Below are 26,558 nucleotides of genomic sequence, written 5' to 3'. Positions count from 1 at the left end.
CCCTGCACAAAACACAAGTATGAATGAGGTTTTCAGTTAGTGAAGAAATCCCTGGCACTTTTCTCTCAACTCCTTTGCTTAAGGAAGAATTTCCACCTCTAGGCTTGACAAGAGCAGGTTCTAGGACGATGGTTTTGCCTCAGCTGTTTTGGCTCGTGGAGCCAAAGGTGAAGTGGGAGACTTCAAAAGAGCAAGCCTGTCTTGGTCAGCCACAAGGTGTGCCAACCCCTGCCTGCAACCTCTCCCTGAAGATCACCAGATAATGCGTGCTCAGGAAACACGAACAGCCTTCATCTGAAGTCAAAAATCTTTCATGTCTTAGAGAATGCTTCAACACCTTTGTTTCAGAAAAGCAAAACAGAAATAACTTCTTGTTTCTTTATCCCCACAACATTTCAGTCCCTTCTGAGTTGCAGAGGCTGGTGAGTCCGTGGAGCTGCGGTTCCAGCTCTGTGGGGCCAGGTGACAACCAGAGCAGGGAGCACATTGCAGAGCATGGCATCGCCATCTCTCCCTACCAGTTCCGCTCATGGGTTTTCAGTTCCTGCAGCCTCAAGGAGTGTCAGAGACATGGGTATGTTCAGCAGTGGTCAGGGGACCACTGTCTCCAAATCCGAGCAGGCTTAGCGCAGCCAGCTGATGCAGATCCACGCACGGTGTTTGGTCATGCACGGCTATCCACAGCCTAGGGCTCAATCCACACTGCAAGGGCTTCTCCCCGTTTAGGGATAAAGAGTGAAACTGAGGCACTAAATTAAGCCAGGCACCGCACTAATATGCACCCCAGCCTTATCCCACCTCACATCCTCACAACACACATTTACCAGCTACTTCGACTAGACACAGAGGAGAGTCTGCAGCCTCTTCCACCTGCTGTATCTATCTGGTAGGTCAGGGTGGGTTTTGATGTATTTACACAACTCAAAGAAGAAAGATTTTCTGCTCTTCATCATCCAACAGCTATAAACAAAAATAAATTTACCTAAACAACTGAAGTTCAAACGGTAGCTGTTTTGTATACAGATACTACGTTGAAGGCACATGCCGTATGACCCAGAAAATTCATCGCTAAGGCTAAGATTTCAAGCAGAAAATTATTCCTTGCAGGCCAGAAAATTGCAGGGGACTCAGCTCTGGACATGCTACTGCATTACGTAAGGCAGGATAAAGTATTTTCTTTTCCAGAGCACCTGCCAACCCAAGCCGCATGTGCCTGCCAAGCATGAGCCCAGCTCATGCCCCTCTGAGAAGCAGCAGCCTGGATTTCCTCCCGCCCCCCTGCCCAACTTCCTCACTCCTTCTTTCCACAAGGTTTAATTTTTTTCCACCCAAATAGGAAGAATTAAGAGAGACTTCATCCCCATTCAAACCTGGATCAGCACAGCCCTACTCCGTGCTCTCTCTGCAGAGGCAAAGCCACTTGCAGGTGGGATCCATGCTCTCATTTAGGTAGGATATTAAAACTCCAGGGCTGTTTTTCCAAATTCTACAGAAAAAGATTTATCGCTTACACATAGGGCTGCACGGTCTGGCATTTCTCATCTCCTCCCATCACACTTTCTGTTCCAGGGGAGCAGGGGAGCAGCATGCAGCTGCCTGCACACTGGCAACCCTAAAGGTGTCTCCTCATCGAGGCCAGTCCCTCGCAGGAAGGGAGGAGGTTTCAAATGCAGAAATGCCGTACTTTTAAGTGCGATTTCCCATGCAGAAACACAGATGAATTTAGTCCATGAGCCACCTACTACACCCAACACCTCCAGGCTGCGTGGGGCTTACAGTGCACTCACACCACCACTGACAAATTCAGGGTCAATAAGTCCATCTCGCCCTTACAGGAGGCACTGAGCTACCATAAAAGCAGTGCAGGGACATGGGGGGGCTGCCCCACATGCTGCACCCTCATCAGCATTGGCTGACATCTGCTAGTCATCCAGAAGTCTAGACAAATATTGGGGGAAAAAAAAAATCGGCAAATTGCATCCAAGGTTTCCAGCTGGAAAAAGCAGTGTATTGTGAAAACCTCAGCCCTACCCATAAAAAATTATTTGGAGAGATTCCTGCCCTTAAGCCTTTGCTCAGGATATTTCTTTTGCAGCAAAAAAAGTGAGCTAAGTGGCCAGTTCTTGCATCTCACAGAGACGTTTCTATACATAATAGAAAAGCTAAAGCTGAGGGGCTTGCATCAATGACTGCACAGAGCACACAGGCTTTCCCCTTACCTCTTTTGCCACTGGGTAAAACTTGCAGCTCAGTGAACTACTTCAATCAGGTCATGGCTTATATGTTCCTTCTCCATAAGCTTCTCCATAAGCCAGCAGGTAAATCCAGCACCAATATCATTCATTCCCACAAACCCATTTCTAATGCTCTTCAGCACTGGGAATGGCCACGGAGGTGCAAGATACCACACACTGACAATAAGTTACATTCCATCAAATATATTTGAGGACTGAACTGTTAATCAATGATGATGTTACTCACATAGATAGATGAACTATCTAATTTCTGCATTACACAGGAAAAATCTCACACGCACATTACCTGAAAATTAACAAATATAAAATCCATTTCTTTAGGACTGAAAAAAAACGCTGACGTGCACATCCACCATTCCAAATACCAAGCTGTATACTGCACAGCAACACATTTTTGCATGGAAGAGGTTAAAGAATCAACCAGCACAGCAGACAGGCTGACTTCCAAGTGTGGAAAACTGCACTGCCAGAAATACAGCCAAAAACGCTGCTTTATCCACTCAAAAACAACAGCCTTTTCCCAAAGGAAAAAAAAATACAAAATGATTTTTTTTTTAAACTACAGCCAAGCATTAACTGGAATGTGCCTTGCATGGAAAAGCCAGAAAAGTTTTGTATGTCCAGCTTGCTGCAACTGGGAGCTGTATTTTAAGCAGATGCCCCCCACCACAGGTGAACCAAAGGGAGAAGCAGCAACACCAGCTACATGTGGCAACGCCAAAGGAGGAATGATTCATCTTTGATGCAGAAGAAAAGTTTGTGTGTGTCAACTGGGTAAAATGCAAAGAAGTCTCATGATGTCTTAGTTCGTGGGGTTGGCATGGTTTCAGTGGTGTCGCGGTTGTATGTGGAGATATCTTGGCGCTGGGTGACAGGGTTCTGATAAACATTTGCTAGATTAGACTGTTTGACACCACCATTTTTGATAAGACAAGGGAAAAGCTATCATAAATATAGGATTTGGATATTTACCAGAACATCATGACTCAACCGAGGTTACAAATGCGGAAGTAGCATAACTGTATGTCATTAACCAATGACATAAGTCCCATAAATGTACCGTGAAATATGAATGTGTACAATAGATGTTTTGTGTTATAAAGGCTTGTCCAAGAAAACTTTCTTGAGTTTTAGCTATAATGATGTATCTTACTGCTGTTGATCACTGGGTTTTGTTTGTGTCAGAGACCATGGTATGATTTTTATTTTTCCAAAAAAATGCTAATAAGGTTTTGTTTTGTAAGAATGTTTTTTAGTTAAAAAAGGGGAGTTATTTCCACCTCTTGCTTTCTGCTCAAGTCAACTTGCGATTTACTGGCATTTACATCACTTCATCAAACCTAGCAGAAGTAACAAGGAATTAAGCCTCATCTAATCTTGCTTTCACGTGGCTGAGATCAGTGTCCGCAGGGCTGTGCACCCTGTGGCACCCAGGCACCCTGTGGCCTGGGCTGTGGGGTCCACGTGGCACTGAGCTCCTGTGCAGTGCTGTTCCATGCTGTGCTATGTCATGCCATGTTACTGGTGAGGACACGCTGGACCAGCACAATGGCATCCCACAGTTTCAGGTCTTCCATAGACCTACTGGCAATGCTTTGCAGCCCATTTCCCCAGCCTGTCAAGGTCCCTCTGGGAGGCAGCACGACCCTCTGTCAGCCACTCATCCCAGTTTTGTGTCATTTGCAAACTTTTTGAGGGCACATTTTTCCCCATCATCCAAATCATTAATGAGGATGTTGAACAGAACTAGATCCAGTACGGACCCCTTAGATACTCCACTTGTCACAGGCCTCAAACTAGACTTTGCTCCACTGATGCTACCCTCTAGGCTTGGCCATCCAGCCAGTTTTCAATCCCCCAAGCTGTCTGCCCATCCAGCCCATACATCAACAGCTTGTCTATGAGGATCTTATGGGACATAATTTCAAAGACCCTACTGAAGTCTATGCAGACAATATCCACTGCTCCCCCATCACCTACCAGGCCAGTTATTTCAACACAGAAACTTATCAAGTTGATCAAGCATGACTTCCACCTGGTGAATCCATGCTGACTACTACTGATAATTTTCTTGCCCTACATGTGCTAGGAAATGGTTTCTAGTATTAGTGCTCCATCACCTTCCCAAGGATCAAGGTGAGGCTGACCAGCCTGTAGTTTCTTGGCTCCTCATTCTTGCCTTTCCTGAAGGTAGAAATGATGTTTGTATTTCTCCTGTCCTCAGGCACTTCTCCAAGTCACCACAATCAACCAAAGACTATTGAGTAGCCTTGCAATGACATCTGCCAGCTCCCTGAGCACTCTTGGGTGCATCCCATCAGGATCCATGGACTTCTGTATGTCCACTTTGCTTATTATATTCCCTGCCCTGATCCTCGTCCACTAAGGGTACATAGTCCTTACTCCAGACTTTCTCCTGGTCTTCCTGAAGGTGGTCCTGCTAGTAAAGACTGAGGCAAAAACGGAAAAAAGGCATTCAGAAGCTCGACTCACATTTGGTTTTGTCATTAGTAGAAAAAAGAAAAAAAAAAAAAAGGCTTTGTATATAGAGGAGGTGAAACTACTTTGGAAATAAGTACTGAACATAGAATCACCGAATCATAGAATATCCTGAGTTGGAAGGGACCCACAAGGATCATCGAGTCCAACCCCTGGCTCCACACTGGATCACTCAAAAATAAAGCCATATGTCCCAGAGCATTGTCCAAACACTTCTTGAACTCCATCAGGCTTGGTGCCACGACCACTGCCTTGGGGAGCCTGTCCCAGTGCCCGACCACCCTCTCGGTGCAGAACCTTTCCCTAACACCCAGCCTGACCCTCCCCTGTCCCAGCTCCATGCCGTGCCCTCGGGTCCTGTCGCTGTCCCCAGAGAGCAGAGCTCAGCGCCTGCCCCTCCGCTCCCCTCGTGAGGGAGCTGCAGGCCGCCATGAGGCCTCCCCTCAGCCTGCTCTGCTCTGGGCTGAACAAACCAAGGGACCTCAGCCGCTCCTCATAAGTCTTCCCCTCTAGACCCTTCCCCATCTTTGTAGTCCTCCTTTGGACACTCTCTAACAGTTTTATGTCCTTTTTATACTGTGGCACTGAAAACTGCACACAGTACTTGAGGTGAAGACACAACAGCACAGCCTCAAGCAGGACAATCCCTCCCTTGACCACCTAGCAATGCTGTGCCTGATGCACCCCACGGTACAGTTGGCCCTTTTGGCTGTCAGGGCACACTGCTGGCTCACGTTCAACTTGCTGGCAACCAGAACCCCCAGCTCCCTTTCTGTGGGGCTGCTCTCCAGCCTCTCATACCCTACTCCGTACGTACAGCCAGCGTTGCCCCTTCCCAGGTGCAGAATCCAGCACTTGCTCTTGTTAAACTTCATGCAGCTAGTGATTGCCCAGCCCTCTAGACTGTCAAGATCTCTCTGCAAGGACTCTCCACCCATGTTTGAGGGCTTCACAACTTGAGCTCAAGTTAACGGCACAGACAGCAAATCACGTATTTATGGCAAACAAGGGTCTTCCAACAGTACAAGCACCTATGGTGAGAAACGGAGATGACAGGGTGGTCAGACATAGGGGCTGCAGGCCCAGGATGATGTTGTGAGAACACTCCTCACCTGCTTCAGCACCAAGTCACTGCTCACACAAAATAATCGCTGAGCAATGAGGAACACAAGGTGCTGCAAAACTTTCAGGCACATCACCACAACCAAAAATGGGTAGAAATAAAGTATTTACATTGCTTACACAGTGACTAGGCCCCAAGGCGATGTGTCTGTGGACCAGACTGACAACTACGTGCCACAGAGATGTCCACCTCAGGGTGGCAACAGGACCTTGATCTCTACTGAGAGTGAGCTCCACCAAACCTCTGCTAATGGGAATGAAGCAACAGTTCAGCAACACTCACAGCAAGATCATAAAATCACAGAATGGTTTGGGTTGGAAGGGACCTTAAAGCCCATCCAGTTCTAAACTCCTGCCATGGGCAGGGACACCTCCCACTAGACCAGGCTGCTCAAAGCCCCATCCAGCCTGGCCTTGAACACCTCCAGGGATGGAGCATCCACAGCTTCTCTGGGTGCCTCACCACCCATTTTGGTGATGTGGCATCACTAAAAGGCTTTGGTAACAAAAAGAGAAATTCAGACTTATGATGAGGCAATAATTAATGTGGGTGAATGGTAAAGGATCTTTGACTATTTGAAGCAACCAAAAAGCTAACTGATATATTAAGATGAAAGTTTGCTGCTTGTTCAAAATGGACAACAGTATCCGCAAATATATATATATACAGGCTTCTGGATTGGTGGCTTGGGGCAGATATATCAGACTTACAAGCAACATTTCCAAAATATAACAATAAATCAGCAATACCAGCAGTAAAGGGAAGAATTGATAAGCAAGATGAAAATCATTCTTGACATCATACTTCATCCATTAAGTTGATCTTATTAATATTCAGTCAGATACACCTCCTGAGGAACAGACACAGTACCTGTTAATCATCCCTGCCAGGTTCAGTCTGCCTCCTGTTTCACCAAATTTCCAAAGAGAAGACGCATGCCCTTCCACTACAGTTACATGCACTTGTGCTAGTTCTCTTAAAACAGTAAGAATCAAAGCCAAGACTGCAAAAAACAAGACACTGCAGCTGTAAGGTGCATGCACTGTAGAAACTGATGGATGGATGGATGGATGGATGGATGGAAGGAAGGAAGGAAGGAAGGAAGGAAGGAAGGAAGGAATCACATCCTTCTTATTTGAACAGATAACGTTTCAATGAGGATCTCAACCCCTAAATAGCACCTCTCATATGTTTTAAATCACAGTCTGAAACACAGTAACGAAGTCTTCCCAAGACAATTGAAGAAGTTTTTTCCAGGAAGAAGCACAAAATTATTAGGGCAATTATTAGCAGCGTGCAGGTAAGTTGCTTTAAGTGGGTCATCTGCATATGGATTTTATGAGGCAGCATCTCCTTGAGAACAAAGGGAGAGGCTAGCATCCCCAGAGCTATGCGCTGATCTGCTGCTGCCTTGGCACATGGCCTCAGGCAGGCCATTTAGCTGCCCAGCACTTCCATGTACCCAGAGGTAGGAGAGAACAAGGCAATCACAAAAGGGATTTCAGAAAGCAGTAGCATTTGCCACTTTGCAGTGCTTTACCTTGAAGATGCAAGAGTCTCAGATGAGGTGTAAGAGCAGACAAGTCAAAAGGCACTTAAAAATAAACCGGCTGTGTTCGTTTCTGTCTCGTTTGTCCCAGCCCTCAGCATCTGTACAGTACTAAGAGAAACCTCCTGAGTGCCATTGCCCGGCAAAGAGCAATTCGAGAGTACAGCCTATTACTGCAGAGCAGGGTTGTTAAAGAAGTTTTATTTTGTTTTGTGTTTAACAAACACTTGCATGAGGATACGAAGCAGTGATGTTGTTTCAAGCAGAGGCTTCTTTCTCAGCCACACACTCATCACAAGCCAGCCACTCTGTGCGTTACGCATCTGTGCAACCATAATGGGAAAGGTGGCAACTTGCAGCAGTGAGTTTGTCTTTAAGGAATTCTGCCTTTGTTATGCATTTTAAAGGAAGAATTCTCTTCCAAAAATTAATACTTTTTGAAAATGAAGTGATGAAGGAGTACCATAAAACAGAGTTAAGAGCTACAGACCCCTGTGAAGATGGCAGAGGAAATGCCATAGCATCAGCTAACAGAGACAATTCATAAAACCCTATTATTTCCATACAGAAAGTACCTTTTACCTGTAGCATCATATACGCTTATGCGTTGGAAGATGCAGAAGGACACACACATACATTTCTGCCTCATAACAAAACCACGCCACCAGTACAAGTGTTTTCCCCTCTAAAAAATGTTGTCATTTGACAGCAAACCTTCAGCTGAGCTGACAGGGAATATGCAGGCAGCTGCACTTCTGCAAGGAAAGGCTCCAGAACATTTTTAACTGCAGGAATCTGCCAGAGCAGCAGATGTTTCATGAAAACAAATTGTTCAGAGGGGGAAGAAAGGGGAAATAACAGAGAGACTTGGGTGTAGCTTCATGACTGGTTTAAGTTGATCTAAGCCCTGCTGCCTCCAAGGGAAGGTCCCCAGCTATTCCCAGCCCTGCCAGCTGGGACCCACTCCAGATGGGAAAGAATTTGGGGATGGGAGAGCAGAATTAGATTTTAGTTGGCTCAGATCTCAGATGTAGACGACTGCAGGGCCCCAGATGCAGGGGAAGCAGCAGGAGCCTGGGACAAAGGACAGGCAGCAGTTCCTGCTAGCCCAAATAGCCTGAAGCAAAGTGCAAAACTGCACCTTTTGTGAAAACCCAAAAAGCTCGGCTAGAAGAAGTGCAATGCTGCATGTGTATGCATAGCAATGCAGGTAAAACATGCTTCCCACATGGGAAGTCATAGAATCAGAGTCATTTAGGTTGGAAAAAACCTTCAGGATCATCAAGTCCAACCATCAGCCTGCCATATTGAGTCCCATCACTAAACTATGTCCCTTAGCACCATGTCCACACGTCTTCTTAAATACCTCCAGAGATGGGGACTCCACCACTTCTCTGGGCAGCCTGTTCCGATGCCTGAAGTAACGGCAGGTTATTGCATCTATTCATCATTTCATGGTTTGTTGCAGATTAACAACAAAGCCTGCTTCAAATTTACTTGCAGGAATACAGTTTTGTTTTTAGTGGAGCAGCTCCCTGCTGAAACAGGGGGAACAAAACAGGACTGATGCCACAAAACCATCCCAACTCTGCAGGTGCTGGCCATACAGGCACCTCCCACAATTTCATTTCTATAGAAAAGTATTTTTATCATCACTAATATGTCTGTAATGGCAATTTCTCATCATGATGGCTCCTGGGTAAGGCCTTTATTAGGATACCATAGGTCTCTCCACAGAGTAGGGCATGGACTTTATCATGTTGAAGGTCTTTTCCAGCCTAGACTACAATTCTGTACTCATGTTCTGGCAAAATTTTAGCTCACATGCTAACACGTGGCCAACTTTCAATTCCCCTTATAGTTGGTTAAAGTACTTTTCACATGTCCTAAACCACTGCCAAAGCACAGTTTTCCATCTAGGGTGGTTGACTACAATTCAGGAGTCTGTGCGGGTTAAAATTGACACTAAAAGAAATCCCCAAAAGCAAAAAAAACAGCTCTTGGTGGAAGCTTTCTGCTCAAGGTCTCCTACCTCTGCAGAGACATTACTCAAATAGCTTACCTAAAGGCCTGAAATCTGTTGGGGGATGACAGGGGGGGAGTGTTCCAGAGGCACGGTCCTTTGGATTTATTACTTAGAGCTGGTGCAGCAAGTGGTACCTTGAGGCCCACAAAAAAAAAGCTTCGCATATGCATGATGTGCATGCACACATTAAACTACAGCGCTGGTCACAGCGGTCTCTAGCCCGCATAAATCACGTCTTCACCTCTGCTCACCTCTGCTCCCAGCTCAGCTTCTCCATGTCTCCAGCCACCCAGGTTAATAAATTATTGCAGAGATTTGCTGATAGAGATTTGCATTTGTAGAGAACAAGAAGGAGCAACTGCAGCTTCTGCAGCACCGATATTCACCCTTCTGATGCTGTCCACATACAACAGCCCTATTGACACAGCCCAAGATCTTCCAAAGAACGGCACACGCACACCCTTTGCTCAGAAATATATTCCTATCACACACCTAATCTCTCAGGGCTTTTCCAATATAGACATTGCTGGGCTACACATAAAAATTCAGAACTTGTCCTTTACTAATCCTGATCTGGCAGCGGCTGACTTGAGTTTTGACCTCTTCAGGGCTAATATTAGGAAGCAGGAAATTATTTCCTTTTGTTTACCTAGACCAAACAGTAGCCAGCCCTCCTTAGGCACCGATGCCCACACAACGCGTGCAGCCTGGGAAGTGCTTGCTGTCACCCAGCTACAGAAGTCGCACGCATACAGCTTCATGGTCGTGGAGAAGCTGGATGGCATGTCAGCTCTGTATTTGTGACCACTTATTTTTATTCCTTAGCAACAGAGCTGCTCTCAGTTTTCTTTTTTCTTTTCTTTTTTTTTTTTTTTTAGTGTTGAATCTATATTTGGCACCCTAGGGAAAGTCCTGAGCAGAAGATAGCAATTTTTAAAAGAGAGGATAAATGCTGGCACTCGAGCTTGCTGACAGTAACAGCATCCCTAGGCTTTAGGTTCACATAAAGTGCTCAGAACTGGAGCCAGTGGATCCAAGGTCCAAACCTTGCATGGATTTCAGTGGCAGCAGGACTAGGCACCAAATGCTGTGCGTGTCCATTCACTTTTTATATTTTCAAAAACCTTTCCCCGGCATAAGAATGGGAAGAGATTTATTGGGTCATGAATTCTCTCTCCGATCTGTTTGTAACACACATAAACCAGCATCCCCGAGGCTTAGGTCTCTGAACCTCACCATTGTTCATCAGCATTCTTAGGTCCCACGCTGGTTTTTGTCCTGCAGCAGCCAGGACACCGTTAAGAATACCAGAGTGTCAGGAAAGAGCAAAAAAAATGATGCTTCAGTACAAAATGGTAATTCTGAACTAAGACACTGTTCTTAACATGAATCATAGAAATATCAATATCCCCCGGCTCACTCAGGCTCCCAAGCAAACGTGCAAATTAAATCCTGCCTAATCTACATGAGAAAAACAAATAACACCTGATGTTTCCCAACTCTGCTGGCAACATGGCCCTTAAAAAAAAAAAAAAGAAAGATTTAATCATAGGAAGGATAGAGAAATCACATGGCTCTGCAGTTTCATTGGTTGTCATGGCAAAAGAAAATCCCCGACTCTCCAACTTGTGTGTTTTGGAGGAGAGGAGACAACAGAAATGCCTTTTTTCATGGCTCGAAGGGAATGTTTTCCTAATAATTGCTCGCGAACTCGAGACATTCAGCGAACCCTCCACCACCGGCAATGCACACATTTCATCAGAGCAGATTTGCTGAATAGAGGCAGAAGCTAATTTGGCTGTAACTTCAGGAGCAGGCCCCCAGAGAGCCAGCTCCTACCAGCCGTGCTCGCTGCCTTTTGTTCTTGGGCTGCACGCTACAAGCCTGGGAAGCGCAGGATGCCCACACAGGAGCTTTACGTCACCGATTTCACCACCACGGCTTCTTCTGCTGGTTTTATTTGCAGCCCTTCCCCTCCTGCAAGCCTTCCTCTGCACTCCCAGGCTCCGGCTCTTTTGTCTGGAAGGAACAACAGGACCCTAAGGAATCATGTTTGTTATAAGCTGCTGGAAGCGATGCTCCTCTGCGGGTTAGGCTTTTTTCTGCCACATTTCCCACCCCCATCCGCCGGGATTGCAAAAGTTGCACAACCGCGCACTGGAAAGCAGCCCCTTCTCTAATGAAAACCTCAATCGCCTGCGCTTAAACTCTCCGAAAAGCAGCTGGGGTACAAAACTGCAGCATCGCACTCAAACTCACTGCGTACATACACTGAGGGCCACATGCAAGCAAAGCGATGGGCATCGGGGGGTTGTTTGCCCTGTGGATCCTTCGCCGCTACAACAAACCACACCGGGCTGTGCGTCAGCTCACAGATGAGCTGTGATCAGGGGTGCCCTAGCAAATTAGCTCAAGACAACAGGGTCTATAAGGGTAACCAGTTTGGATCCTTCATCTTTTATATATGTGGCAACAGGAAGGAGTTTCCTCATTTTCCTTCTCCCCGACCAAGGACAGGCTGTGCTTGCAGGGCTGCAGATCAAACCCTGCAGCATGAACATACAGAAAAAAAAAAAGCTCACTTTGCATCCAGGATGGGATAAACAGATTTCCACAATAACTTTTCAGCTCAGAAACACTGAATTGTGTCACAAAAGACTCACACATTAACCCTTACCCACACCACAGTGCTGCAATTTTGAGGTTGCTGGAGTTATTGGAATTACAGCCACAACACACAAGGAGACTCAGCTCTTTCAGCCGGAAAATAAGCCAAAAGCACAGACAACAGGGCTTTCCAGGCCAGGGAGCTGCAGCCCGTGGAGAGGAGCCCACGCAGGAGCAGGGGGTCTGGGGGGAGCTGCCGCCCGTGGGGGACCCGTGCTGGAGCAGTTTGCTCCTGGGGGATGGACCCCGTGGGACGGAGCCGTGTGGGAGCAGTTCTGGAAGAGCTGCAGCCTGTGGGCAGCCCCCGCAGGCTCAGTTCGGGAAGGACGGCATCCCGTGGGAGGGACCCCACGGGGAGCAGGGGCAGAGAGGGACCGTGAAGGAGCAGCGGGGACGAAGCGTCAGGGACTGAGCGCAGCCCCCATTCCCCATTCCCCTGCACCACGCAGGGGGAGGAGGTGGAAGAGGGTGAATGGGGGGAAGGTGTTTTTAGTTTGCTTTTAGTTCTCTTTCCCCTAGTCTGTTAGTAATAGGCACTAAATTTTATTAATCTACCTTACGCTGAGTTTGTTTTGCCTGTGACAGTAACTGGTGAGCAATCTCCCTGTCCTCATCTCAGCCATGGAGCCCTTTTCTATTGTATTTTCTCCCCGTCTTCCTTTGGGGATGTGGAGTGGGAGAGCGGTGTGCTGGTGCTCAGCTGCCCTGTGGTGTGAAACCACCCCAGAGGGCTGCTGCCCTCCGGCCATTTGGTGTGCGGAGCTATCCTGAACTGCTGTGTGAGGGGGTGGATGCTGGGATGGACGGGCAAGGAACAAAACACAGGCCAAAGGGGAATTAAAGGTAGGCTGAGAAGAAAAAAGGAAAACAAAGAAAACCAAAAGCAAGTGAAAGGAGTTGTCTGTAAGTTGCTGCGTTGGCGGGGGCTGACACTGAGACATCACAGAATTTTAGTCCTTTAAGGATGTTGCAGAGCAAATGTTTTTAATCCTGGCTAGGAGACTTTGTCCTGAGGCTAATGCCAACTAGTTACAGTCAGGAGCTCAAGATCTTGACAGGCAATCCTGAAAGAAAAGCGTGTTTAAGTAAATCACAGAAAAAAGGCTGCCATTATCAGCTTCTTAAATACATATATACTTTGACATTTTTCTTTAGGATATGGCTTGTCAGAGGAAATGGCATGAGATAGACAGACTGTGCTTGTGCCTTTGTATGGGTATGTAACATCTCACATTGATTCCTTCTTTGCAGTTCCCTAACTTGATACGAAATTATTTGGACTGCCACCATTTGTTCCTTAACAGAACGGGCTGTCTACCCAATAACAATATTTGTAACTCAAAGCTGAACATAAGGCATTTTCATTTAACAAAACACAGCTTTCCCTCTTAACGTTTCAATTTGCCATTTAATTCCGCGAAACAGAAGGGCAGCCTTGCTGTCCCCAGCCCGCTCCCACGCAGTGTCAGGCCATGCACAAGTGCCAGCTCGTGCTGCAGAGCAAGCTGCCATGAGCTGTGGACAGCTTTCACGTCTGATACAGCATCCCTGAAGCGAGAGAAAGAACTGCTCTGGAAGCATTGCCCTGAAGTGGCACTGTAAGACCAAATTAACCTGCTCCGCAAAGCTCTGTGTAAGGGACTTTTCCAGAAGTATCACCTTAAAACTCAACTTGGAAAGCAGATTTACAAAGTCAGTGTTATTTTCCCCAACTTCTCTCTCTCGGTTATCAGCCAGTTTGCAAAGATTGCACAAATTTATTGTGGTGAGACAATTCTAAAAAAAACAAGCAAATTCCAGCTTTGAAACACCTTTTCAAACTCCTCTGCTTTTCCTTTTTCTAGCTTCTCTCCAAGGGATGACCCTAAATGCCAACTATTTTAATGACTGACGTCTTTACCACTAATGTGCACTGTAGCTCCCTTTTTGCACAAACACTTCAGAGTCTCTGCAATAGTCACCTGCAGAACAACTGAAATGTAGTCAGCTTGAAGAACTGGATACAGGCATGATAAAAAGCAAAAGTAACCACTAACAGAGCTTGAAAATTGTGTTCATCAAGACTGGGGTATTTGCTTAACTGGCAGTACCAAGAATTGCTAGAGATTATGGTTAAAAGAAACATGTTTTAACTCTAAGTTTACAAGGGGAAAAAAAAAAAGTGGTGGAAAGAAACTGTAAGGCAGTTTTGGTTATAGTTATTAAAAAAAAAGTTTCAGGGTGTAAAGACAGGATCTTGGATAAAGATGCCTCACAGAGGCTGTTGGAGCACCACAAGCTCGGCTGGCACCCCTATGGAGAGGAGCATCAGCACCTGGTGCAGCATGGCCAGAGCAGGAGAAATGCCGCCAGGAGGGGACAGTGGCAAGGATAAAGTGGCAAAACGTGTCCCTAATCCCCAACAGACACAGCCAGATACCTGCAGAGACAAGGTCAAGAGCCTTAGGGTCACCTCTGCCAAAAGTCAGAAAACACTCCATTTGTAAAATTACAAAGGCCATGTGTATTCTGGTGAAACTGTACATCAGATGCAGGAATCTGAATTCAACTGAGCATAAAACAGGTTAGAGTAGAAATCTCGACGCCAATCCGAACAGGAGTCGCCACTTCCCACAGCTGAGCCATGCATCTGTAATAAACCACGCTCTTGTAAATTCCAAATAGGCTTTCGGTTTGCTGTCAAAAGCACAAAACAGCCCAAGGCAATTGTGGAAATTTAGGCATTAAGTGTCAAGTATCCCGTTTGTGGTGCAACACAAGCAGACAGGTTTAAGCACCATTTTGGCATCAAGATGTAGGCTGGCTTGTGGCAAAAACAAATGTTCCACATCAAAAAAAAAAAAAAAAAAGAGAAAAAAAGAAAAAAAAAGTCTTTTTGTAGCCTTTGGAGTGAAGAACTTCATCTCCAGCGAAGAAATCCGGGTTTTCACTGCGTGCTCACTAATCCACTGCCTTGGTTGCTGGCTCTGTTTCTGCTGCTCTGCAGTGGCCTCACGCCCTGCATGGGGTGAAGGCTGGCAGCTCCAGGTTCTCACTTAAATTGGTTCAAGTTTCTTCTCTTGGCAACCAACAGCTTCTCTTCCCCCTCCATGAAATTGGGTAAGCACAGAGGGAGGCTTCCCAGGTAGGACTACAGGAGTTGCAGATAATGAAGATCACAGAAAGCACTGTTTGTATATTTATTAAACAGTCAGTGAAGACAGCTCATGCTCTTTGGAGTAGGTCTGTGTCATCTTGTGTTTGCCCCGAAGGCAGCAAAATAAAGCCCAAGCACAGCTATGAACATCTTCTTCACTCTTAGCATTAATGCATTTTTAGGACAATCCAGATCTGCCCTAAATGAGTGTTGTACGCTGTAATGAATGTGTATGAAGCCACGATTAAAAATATAATATTGCACTGAGGTTAAATTATTCATTCATCGTGTATTTCAACAACCAGCAAGTCAAACATGAAAGTCACTCAAACATCAGCTTCGCTGTTTAAGAAAATGAGAGCAGTGCTACAGATCCCACATGCGTGGCTCCCCTACCTCACGCACTCAGCTTCTCCTTCTTGCTCCTGGTGTTTGCTGCTTGGCTCTATTTTGGTGTGCAGGATACGAGCTTTATATATACCAGGCTCTACAGAAGGTTGTACAGATTCCAACAACATAAAAATGAGTTCTGCTTTGAAATAATATATTATAATTTGGTGGGGGCTACCATGTTGAAAGAGGAAAGTCTGGAAAGTCTGAGTTACGACTCAAAAAATTCACTCAACATTTAACTCCTGTGAGGAGCGTACAAGCACGCTTTCCACCACGCATACGTGCCCACACGTACATCCTTTGGACTTCAAAGAAAGAACAAGTTGTGCACAAACAGTATGTGCATTTTTCCCATTTCTTCATCCTTAAGAGTAACTTCTAAACTGCGTGGCGATAACACTCAAGCCAGGCTGATGACCTCACTGTACTCCCTACTAGGCAAAAATCCCTCAGTAAGCATTATTTTCCACCTCAGGGCCATCACTACACACAGGCAAGACGAGAAAAAAGTAACAGATGAAGTGATGTCAGGAGAGCAGGAAGTTAGGAGGGATTTGAAGAAGCATCAAAACATGCATTTTTGATATTTACAGGGATTTCTGTAACTGTTCGGAGTGAGTCCTTCCCACGTGAAAGCAGGAGAGTGGTGGGGAGTACCGTGGCTTTGCCAGCTATGGTCAAAACAACCATTAGGAGTTTATCCCTTTTAAAAAGAAAAATGACCCCAGCCACACACTGAGGTATGCAACACTGGGAACCATTTCAAGCTTAGGATAAAATACAAGATGTTCCTTTTTAAAATCGTAAGTTTGAGGGTAAAACATCTTAGACAAAGCCCTCAAAGCCAAACTAACTTCACAAGATAGCCTGTACATCGGCACTTCTCTGCTGTTACTGAGAATAACCCACATTTCCAGCAACACGCATAACTTACACATGAGACATCCAGCTAGTGTATAACATTTGTATAGTGTATAACATTTTCCAATACGTCCCTCTGTGGCACATCACATATTAAGACCCAATTAATACATCCTCACTTTCCAAAGGGCATGCAAATTACGAGCTCTTCCTTCCTAGGAGGAGATAGATGTTGATTATGGGAAGGTGTTCTCCGTAATAATTCTCTTCCTAAATCACGCCAGTTGCCTTGTCTATTATAAAGGTGCATTTGAAATATCAAAAGAAAAAGGCCCTAATTATTAGCAATATCTGAACTACTAGCCATCAAAGTCGATTCCATACCGGACACGTTATCTTTTTCTGCACAGCACTGCTTGAATCCCCATAACACCTTTCCAGACAAAGTGCCATTAACATGCAAATGAAAAGTTCACGCTCCTCCTTCATTCCTAGCACAAACAGCAGGTCCTACTCGAGATGATACACAATTAAAGTCATAAGCAGAGGTAATGAAAGGATCAAAATAAGACAGGTTGGTTATACATGTCACAGTAATGCTTGCAAATCAGCCTCTCCTCTAATTACCACAGTATTTCTAGGAGGGATCAATTGCAGCAATATGGATGAATGAGATCCTAAAGCTGAAAAATGTACTGGATTAAACATTAATGCAGTCATTGACTGCCATCACTACATATATTCAATGGGGTGTGGGGTTTAGCAAAATATAGAATTTATTGGGTTTTAAATATCTAGAAAGACCAGAATCCATGACTCAGAGGCTTTCAGAGTCCCAGCAACACAATATACCAAAAATATAAACTCAGCCAACAGGCTATAATTATTGTGTTTTGTTTTTATTGTAAAGATCAGTGTAAGCATATAACTGGCAGGCACAGGCAGGAAGCCAAGCCTCAAGCTCTGCTCTATCGACTAATGTGGTCTCCATTAGCCCAGGGGTAATGGTACTCCAAACAGAAATACTGCTTTGCCCGGACCAAGCCTAAAGATACAATGCAAGCTCTTCTCCATAACAAGGTGAGTTTTGGATGAACATTGCCAAACAAGCACCTGAATTCAACAAGCTCCCCTTTCCTTAGACGTGTTATGCACATTTAACTCCATGTTGTAAGGAAAGCAGGCTTTAGCAATCACCTGGCCTGGCTGGCCAGCAGGCTCAGAATTCTCTGAAGGAAAGACTGTTTCAGCAAAAATTATAAAAAGAATCCAATTTCCTTAGGTTTTTTGACCAACGGGCAGCTAGGATGAGGCCAAACTAGCGTCTGCACTGTAGCGAAGGTGCACAGTCCCTTACCCTTGCCATTTCTGTTTGGCTGCAGCTGCCTGGTTGCTCAGGACACTCATCCCTGTCCAGCAAGAGCACACACAGCAGCCACACATTTCTTCCCCACGTATTCCCGTCGTAGCTTCTTCTGGACATCACTACTGATTTGCATCAGCTACTTTCTGAACCTCTCTGGCTTGGTTTTTAGTGGTTCTGAGCCCTTGAAGCTTCAGCTTCAAGCTTGTGAAGTGCTCAAAACCTCTCTGAAAAGTGTTCTCACACAGCATCCACAAAAGCTGATGAATCTCTTGTTAATAAATCATTTGACAGCTTGAACCTTGCGTCAAGTCTTTTAAAGCAGTAACATGTGATACCAGCCTGGAAGATTACACCGTGGCACTGTTTCTTCTTACCTACCTTTGAGGAGCTTACTGAAATATCCACATTAGTCTTACAAAAGGTCTGGACTCCTTATCTAATCTGTGAATAAGACAAGCGTCTCAGAGCACTTCCAAATCTCTTTCCAGTGACAGTGTTTGGCACCTACAACAACAACATTTAACTTCAGACAACCCATCCGAGGTGTCTCCAACTCAGGGGAGAAGGCAAAGCTCAGGGAACAGACCCAACTGAACTTAACACGCCCTTAGCCAACATCTTTGCAAAGGGACTCACACTTTGTAAAAGGATTTAGGGTTACTGGGAACTTCAGCTGGAGTGTAAATTACTTGGGTTTGGCTTTCAGCTCTTTCAGATGAACAAACAGCAAGCGACTATGCCTTCTGCCTCCATAAGAGGACATGATATGTGCAGTCATCCAGGCTGAGGAATCCCTGAAATCACACTGTTGTACCGCAGTATTTGAATGAAGATCTCCAGAAAAGCACGTGCTCTGCAAGAAGGAGCCCCCTGAGAGCAAACAGTGCTCTTTCTGCTTGAATGGGATGGAACCCAAATCACAGCACAGTGGGACTGCAACAAAAATGCCTCGTTTTGCATGACAGTCACTTGAGCTCTAGGAATCACGGATCACCTCAAAGCTACAATTCACAATTCGGGTAGTACTAGTTTGTCTCCTTATTTGCCTGTCTGTGCCACCCCCCCAGCATGCAGCATTATTCCTCTTTTGCTCTCCTCTCACACACGGCTTCCAACTGCATTACAATACCCATCACGCAGCACCTCGCCGAGAGCTGGTGGCTGCAAAGGCAATAGTTACACCATGGCTTGCATGACAGCTTATAAAATTCTTTGGAGTTCTTCCAAAGGAAAAGCCTTGCATAAATCGGAGTTATTATTGTCATCTACAGACTGAGTCCAGCTAAGAATTCGCTAGTGCTCAGCGTGGAGACTGCGGATGTCTGAAATACTGATCAATGCGCAGCAGAGAGGCTGAGCGATAAACTTCATTAACATTGCCTGTAACACTTTTCATCAGCAGCAAACAATAAATCACTGATGAATATTCAAGGCATCCCTCTGAGGTTATCTCCATTTTACAGATGGAGGCAACCAAGAGACAGAAAGTTTGGGAGTGCCTTGCCTCTAACCGTAAAGCAGTTAGATGCAGAATTCAACCATCTTGCCTTCAAAGTCCTTCTAGAGAAAGATGCAAATTATATACAGATTTCCTCGCAGTGAAACTAAAGAGACTGCGTTCCCTAAATCACTAATGCTATTCCCCATGCACACCCAGGTGCAGCACTGGTTACCTTTACTACTGTAGCACCCACAAGATGCAGGTAATTCCATATTCTCACAGTATGAAATGGGGACTAACAGAAAAAAGAAAAAAAAAAAAAGCTCTATTTCAAAGACTTTACCACTGGTAATAAAATCTGAGCAATAAATAAAACACAGGAACAGCCAAAAAGAAATGAATGACTCAAACCCTGCATCAGAGGCAGAACCAGGCATGGACAATCCCTCCAGACTACCAGACACAGACATAAGTACGTTCATTAACGAAGCATCACCCAGCACCGCACAGGAGGTATTTACGGCATTCTGGCATCTCCGAGAACTGATGTCATCAAGCAAAAATAAGGAATATTGTGAAAGATGTGTTAACGCGACGGAAAGAATTTTGTATGCAGTTTCACACATTTTTCAGCAAGGCGTTTGACATTGAAGCGGGATGCCCTGGTTACTGACGGCTACTCTGCGAACTGATGCAGCACGCTCACCGCCGCGATGACTGACAGCTGAAGTAAACAAACAATAATTCACGCCAGGTTTTTCCTCCCTGTGGCGACAGCTTTTGTAAAGCTGCACAACTTAATGAGACACGTTATTTAATATTTATTTCACAATCAGCCTCCTTTACCCTAACAGAATTAGCCTCAGCCCACAGTGAACGTATTCCTTGGTTGTTTACTTGAACAAGTCAATACTCAATTAATTTTGAATTTCTTCAGTTCTGAGTTTCTAACTAGAGGGGATTTGTTGTAAAAACTTTTTTTTTTTTTAAAATTTCTTTTTTCTTTTCTTTTTGAAATTAAATACCAGCGAAGCATCTGTATGGCTGCAAAGTGAATCAGTTTGGGGGCACTGTCCCAAGAAAATTAACCTGGAAAAAGAAAATCACAGAATCATAGGGGTTGGAAGGGACCTCGAGAGATCATCGAGTCCAATCCCAAATCATAATACTAACATTAAGATTAGCTTTAAGCAGGTAGTTTCTTGATCTAGAGGCACAACAGGTTAGAGACAACGCCGATATAAATGGGATGGCCACTGACAAAAGACTGTAGGTTTATGATGCATATGGCAAAATGATTAATGGTGGAAGCACAAATGTCCCTGGCAGTGCAGCAACTCAGTGAGGAGCTTTAAAAACTCCCCAGGCTTTATTCATGGCTGCAGCAGAAAAGTTCAGGCATGGCTACGATGCAACAGGGCAGGGGGAAGCACAAACATCCCAGCAGACACTTGTCAGAGGCTGTGCATTCAAAGACACTTTTGTCACTGCTTTCTGGTGCCACGTGGGGACTGACTACCTGTGCAGCCAAGTGCAAATGCACCAAGACACCGTTTTTCTGCAGGACTGTGATAACAGAATTGCTACTTAAAATATATATATATATGTGTATATATATATACACACATAAAGAGAAGAAATAAGAAACATAAAATGAGAAGAAAAAGATTTCCTAACATAGGACAACTCTATACATTAACAAAATTAGTCTCTGAGGTTTACAAACCTAATGGAAACATCAAGAATTACCTAAAGATCACCGTATTGATATACCTGCATTTGTATTCCAGTTTTGGGGGGAAATAGAAGAGACCAGACGTGGGGTTACTGACTGTAAAAAGGCACAGCTTGATCCTGCACCAGATACATGCTATATCCATACAAGGGATGGTCAGCACGTGGCAGCACCCAAGAGCTCAAGAAGAAACCTCATTCCTACAGATACCACGGAGCAGTTTCCAACCAAGCCACGCACTCACGGTTCTCCCTCGTAAGTAGGTCGAGCACAAATCCGTTAGCCTGAATAGTAAGACCTCAATTCCAGAGTTTCCACTCGGCTGCTGAAATTAAAGAGTTAACAGAAATCTGGCTTTATTTGGGGGTTTCAACGTGTGCGCACACACACGTCCATCTCTCTGAGTAAAATGCTACTACCATATTTTTGAAACGCGAGTACTGCTGGCTGGAAGAAAATGGGCACAGTTCCCTTTTTAGAAGGAACAAATTGTTCAGAACAAGGACAAATGCAATAGAGAAATCAGGCATCAGCTTCACTTCTGATGTTTCAGGCTTCTGGTACATGCAACACGGACACAGCCTCTGCAGGATTTATCTTTCCTTATACACATATATACCCAACGTTGTGCAAGAATTGCCCCATAACTACATAATGCTCTCAAGAGCGAGTATTTCCAGTGGGATTTGTGTATTATCAGATGCATATGTAAGAAATTAGAGGATGCCATGATCTTGTTGGCTACAGTACGGGGAGAATCTGGAGGCTGCTGTTGCCGCAGGGCTGGTGGAACTGAGGATGGCACAGACATTGGCTTCACTCGAGCAGATTTTAGATAGAGGACATGGAATTAGCTACAAGCTGTGTTAAAATGACCCCTTTCTAGTGAAATCTCTTTTCTGTAGTTGTGCCACAGAACCAGAGGGATTTCAGGGAAGAGGAACGGAGCCCAAAGCCATCATCACACAGGTTGAACTTTCAGCCTACAAAACTCAGCAGTACCATGGGCTGACCAGTCCTACGTGAAACCAAACGCTGGGAACAGCCTTCCCCCAGCGTCCTTGGGAGCCCAGAGATGTTTGTAAATCCCAGGCCTGCCCCTGCTCCCTTGCGAAAGCTACAGATCACTTCAGTCTTTGCTGGGGTTTTAATTAAACTCATTACCGCAGGTTTATCGAAGCTAATACCTTTTCTCCACAGGACACGATGCACCACAGACGTCAGAGAAGATGCAAGAATAAAATGCCTGTTGTTTCTCTTAATCTCCTTCTCGATGCACAAAAATTAACCAATATCCCCACAGCAATTTCAGGATGAAGGACAGAGGCTACCTGATTCTCACATCCAAATATTTTATTCATCTCCGAATGGAATAATCTGATTTCTCTCGAGATTCTAAATAAGCCAGGAAAGCTTTTTCAATCCCCCATTTATTTTTCAGGTATTTGAATTAATAGCTATAGAGCAAGAACAAACAAAAGGATTATGTTCTTCAAGTGGTAGTCTCTTCTTCTCTCTGTCAATCAGCTCCAGCAGCCATTGTAATAAATCCTGAAGCTCCTGAGTTAGAGAAGGTAAAGACTCCCTTTGTCATCAGAAAGCAACAGGAAAATAAGCAAAGAGCTCTGTTTGCAGCGTGGAGACCCCTTACTGGATATCTTGAGGCTACTAACAGGAAATCAGGTTGTCCAAGAAATAAGTTTATACACAAGTTTGTCTTACTGTGTTTTCAAGAAAGGATGTTATTTGAAATAAATATCCTCAGTGCTGCATCCACAAGGGTCACGAGTACACCACGCATTAGACCCTGGAAGCACAGAAGATGGCCCCACAGAGAACTTCTCACTAATTAGAAATGAAGCTGGCTCCCTTTATAAACTTGTTAGATAAAAAGCTTTGACTGATCTATTTTCCATTACTCTGAGTTCAGGCAATGAAATTTAAATCACAGAGAAGTGCTAATGATTATTTTTCAAGTCAGCTTTTTATTACTGAAAGCATTCCCTGCAACGCAGCAAAACCAAGATCTGGGCGTCTAGAAACATGACTTCTCTTCTGATCTCAGCAAACCCTTCCACTTCCTCTTTGACTGTAAATCTGAACGCCAGCATTCACCTCCAAAACGAAGGCATTGGCCTAAATCCTTAACACGGATGGATCTCAGCTTCTACCGCAGTTCCCATCACTTTTGTATCTACGGGTGAATAGTTATTTGGAGCAGAAGAGCGATTGCTAGAAAGACAGGAGGGCTCAAAATGTTCCTGTGCCTTGCAATTCACCCACCACAGGGCAGAGCGCAGGGGGACCGGTTTGCTAATCACACATCCTTCTTTCCACCCAACATCTTTAGCAACCCGTTCCCTATTGGTGTCACGTCTTCTGCAGCTGAGAGTCTCTGCTTCTGCCCATTCACAGCATTCCCCAGGTTCATTTGTAGTCGGGGAGTATCCAAGCTCCTCGGGGCTATTGCTGAGCATCACTACATAGAAATGCAGCAGGAGGGTGGCTGCACCGGAGCGGGTGGCAGGGGGAGGCTCAGGCAGAGGAAAATCCTCCACTGGAGAAAGCAGATGGGCACAAGCATGTCAACAGTCCCCTTTGAGGCAGTGCTATCTCAGTAGGGCCTGCCCATTGGAGACAGCGCTTACAACCAGCTGGCTGCTCTGGGAAGGGGCTGCATCCTTCCACGGCCAGACAGGGGGGACAATCCCACCTACTCCTTCCATGGGTGCACGGGGGTCAGCCAAAAATACCCAAAAGCACACGGACCGATCATGTACAGGCTCTCACATCCCAACAAACCAGTGCCAAAGCTCAGCACCGTCCCGCAGGACCGGGGTCCACGATGATTCTCTCGTGAGAATAACAGGATGGATTTGTACCAGGAAATACTCCCACTTTAAATGCACACACGCTGCCCTTCGAGTAACTGACTTTTCGCTGAATGCACAACCAAAAAGCACAATTTCGGTTTCTGTGACTTCGCTGCAGATGAGGAGCAGCCCAGGGCAGCCGTGGGTCAGGCTGCTGGGGCCCTGCATCGTGTTCCTCTCTTCGTGGAAAGCATCTCTAGCAGGCCTGAATTACCCAGGCACTGTTTGGCTTCTGTACACTTTGGCATCTCCAACATCTTTCTTTTTTTCCTTCCTTTTCTAAACTCACCCTGCAGGATACAGTCTTTTGGGAAACCATGTGCAAGCTCATCTTTTTTCATGCCAGCACAGCTTTCCCTCTCCTTCCTCTCCTCTCTTTTCAAGGTCTAAAAGAAAACGCCATTCAGATACTTAAAGGTTACAGTTAACTTTTACTTCAGCAGTGCCTTAAAAAGGAAGTATTTCTTCTAAAGGGAAAGAAAGTAAGCAGGATATTCACAGATCTCGAATAGGACAGTAGCAAATTTCAGTGAAATTCCATACAGCTTGAGCAATATAAAAATCTTACTGAAGGTTTCTTCCTCTGTTTGTACAACTATTCCCTAATTATCTCTGGAAAGTAATAGCTAGGTTAGTTTAAACAGGTGGTTTAAATTTTGCCTGAAGTACATCAGGGAACGGTGCACCTCTGCCCAGAGAGAAGTGGGAGAGCAGTAACTCCGGGCGAGGCAGGATGACAAACAGCAATTAACTCTCGAGCTGTTTGCAGCCTCTGTATCTATCTAGAGCTCAATGCAACAAAGCTCTCCAATGGTTTTTGTCTATGCAGGGTGAAGTCAAATAACACTACAACACACATCTCACTAATACCTTGCTTTTGCCCTATATTCAGGACCAACACTAAATAGCACAGATGAGTTATGAAACTACTATAACAGTGACATACTTTCACGGGGTCTTCATTCTGTTTAAATATTGACAAGGGACGTGTTCATCCCGGTTCTGCCCTAATTAATTCAACGTATTAGCACCTGAGAAATGTTTGACCCAACTCCCTCAATTGAAATTCGTGATTTAAGCAGAAGCTGACCAAAAGGTATCGGGACTGCATCGCAAACAGGACAGGACAGTTGTCTCACACTGTAAGAGAGCCATTAAAAATAAAATGAGGATTTAGTCGGTTATTGACAGAATCGATGGGGGGGGCAGGAAGCTAAGTGACTTGCTGCAAAATGAAATCACAGGAACTGAAGAGTAAATCAAAGCACTGCCTGAGGCCACGTAATCTGTCCTCCAGCCAGAGCTGGGCTGGTGCTGAGCATCTCTGCCCCAAGCTCTGTCCAAACGGGCGGATGTTTTTAGCATTGGAAACCCACCTGTAATACAAAAGGTGATTTTATTGCCTACTAAGTCTCCTGCCCTGAAGTTCTGCAAGCATCCATGCAAGCCTTCTGGTTTAAACAGCCTCGTCACTGCTAGGTACGCCCACCCGGCGTGCTTCTGCCACGCTGGTCCCACTACTATGATGAATCTCAAACTTTCCTATTGCCTGGGCGGTTATTTGGCAAAATGCACAAACTAGCCCGTACCACACATTTTCTCACTCCTGTCTTTGTACTTGCTGACAGCAAGGCTTGCACTCACACTGTTGGTCCTGCCCTAAAAAAAAAAAAAGACACTTTTTTTTTTTAATTAGAAAATGAATTTATCTAATTCCTAGCTATAACAATTTCTTGCTCGGCTATATTTTGTGTAAAAATAAGAAAAGGAGGAAAAAAAAAGTTGCTGGTGAAGCAACTGCTCAGCCCCTGCACAGGGCCCTCCTCACCCATCCGCTGCTTCTCCAGGAACTCCAACTTCCTCACCAGGCCCTGACTCCAGGCTAGAAAATCCACAGCCTCCCATTGTTCTGTAGCAAAGACTTAAAAAAAAAAGACTTAAAAGACAGCAAATCTGCTGCAGCTCTGAGTCTTCCCAAGTTCCTCGCTTCTCCCCAGCCTTTGACTCCTCCATACATAAGGCTGGTAGCGGCTCTGGGCTGTGGATGATGTTAATGATAAAGCCAATTCTGCTTTTTACCAACACACCAGCCAATGACACCAAATGCAGTTTGATCCAGAAATTAACTAAAACCAAACAAATAAAAGCTGCATAGTGTATGGCCAAGAGAACATCTAGCCCTGAACCCCTTTTCAGATGCTGGACACAAATAAGAAATTAAGGGGGAAAAAGAAAATAGAGGAAATTTTTAGTGCTGCCTTGCTGGGAGAGTCCCTCTGCTTCCAGCAATTGGCATCTTGGGGGCTTCTTGAATCACGGTGAATGCAAACATTGCATTTAGCTCCTTGCAGGATCAGGACACAAATTACTCAGGAGGAAGGGCCACTTCGCTCGTCTTCGTGCTGTCACTGGAATCACTCATCTCCTGAGCGATTTGCAGCTTTGGTCCATCTTTTTTTCCCCTCAATTTCTGTTGCTGCAAAGCAAATTTTCATCTTCTTAATAGTGTAGATTTCTGGAGTACATCTTTAAACCACTTATTGCTGTAGTACCATATAGCTTGAAAATGCTAGCACACAAAACAACGCTGCTAGAAGTCGTTCTAAATTCAAGAGACCTAATAATTGGAGTAGC

General features: G+C 45.1%; 1 protein-coding gene across 2 annotated transcripts in view; it reads right to left on the bottom strand.

Moving 5' to 3' along the window:
• Positions 1-26,558, bottom strand: part of RAB30 (RAB30, member RAS oncogene family) — a 43,013-nt gene that overhangs the window by 14,221 nt on the left and 2,234 nt on the right. The window lies entirely within an intron of this gene.

Source organism: Anser brachyrhynchus (genome assembly GCF_964034855.1).
Source record: "Anser brachyrhynchus genome assembly, chromosome: 1".
NCBI classification, from domain to species: Eukaryota; Metazoa; Chordata; class Aves; order Anseriformes; family Anatidae; genus Anser; species Anser brachyrhynchus.
The sequence above is the reverse complement of the archived record's forward strand: the minus strand, read 5'-3'. Positions and strand labels throughout refer to the sequence as shown.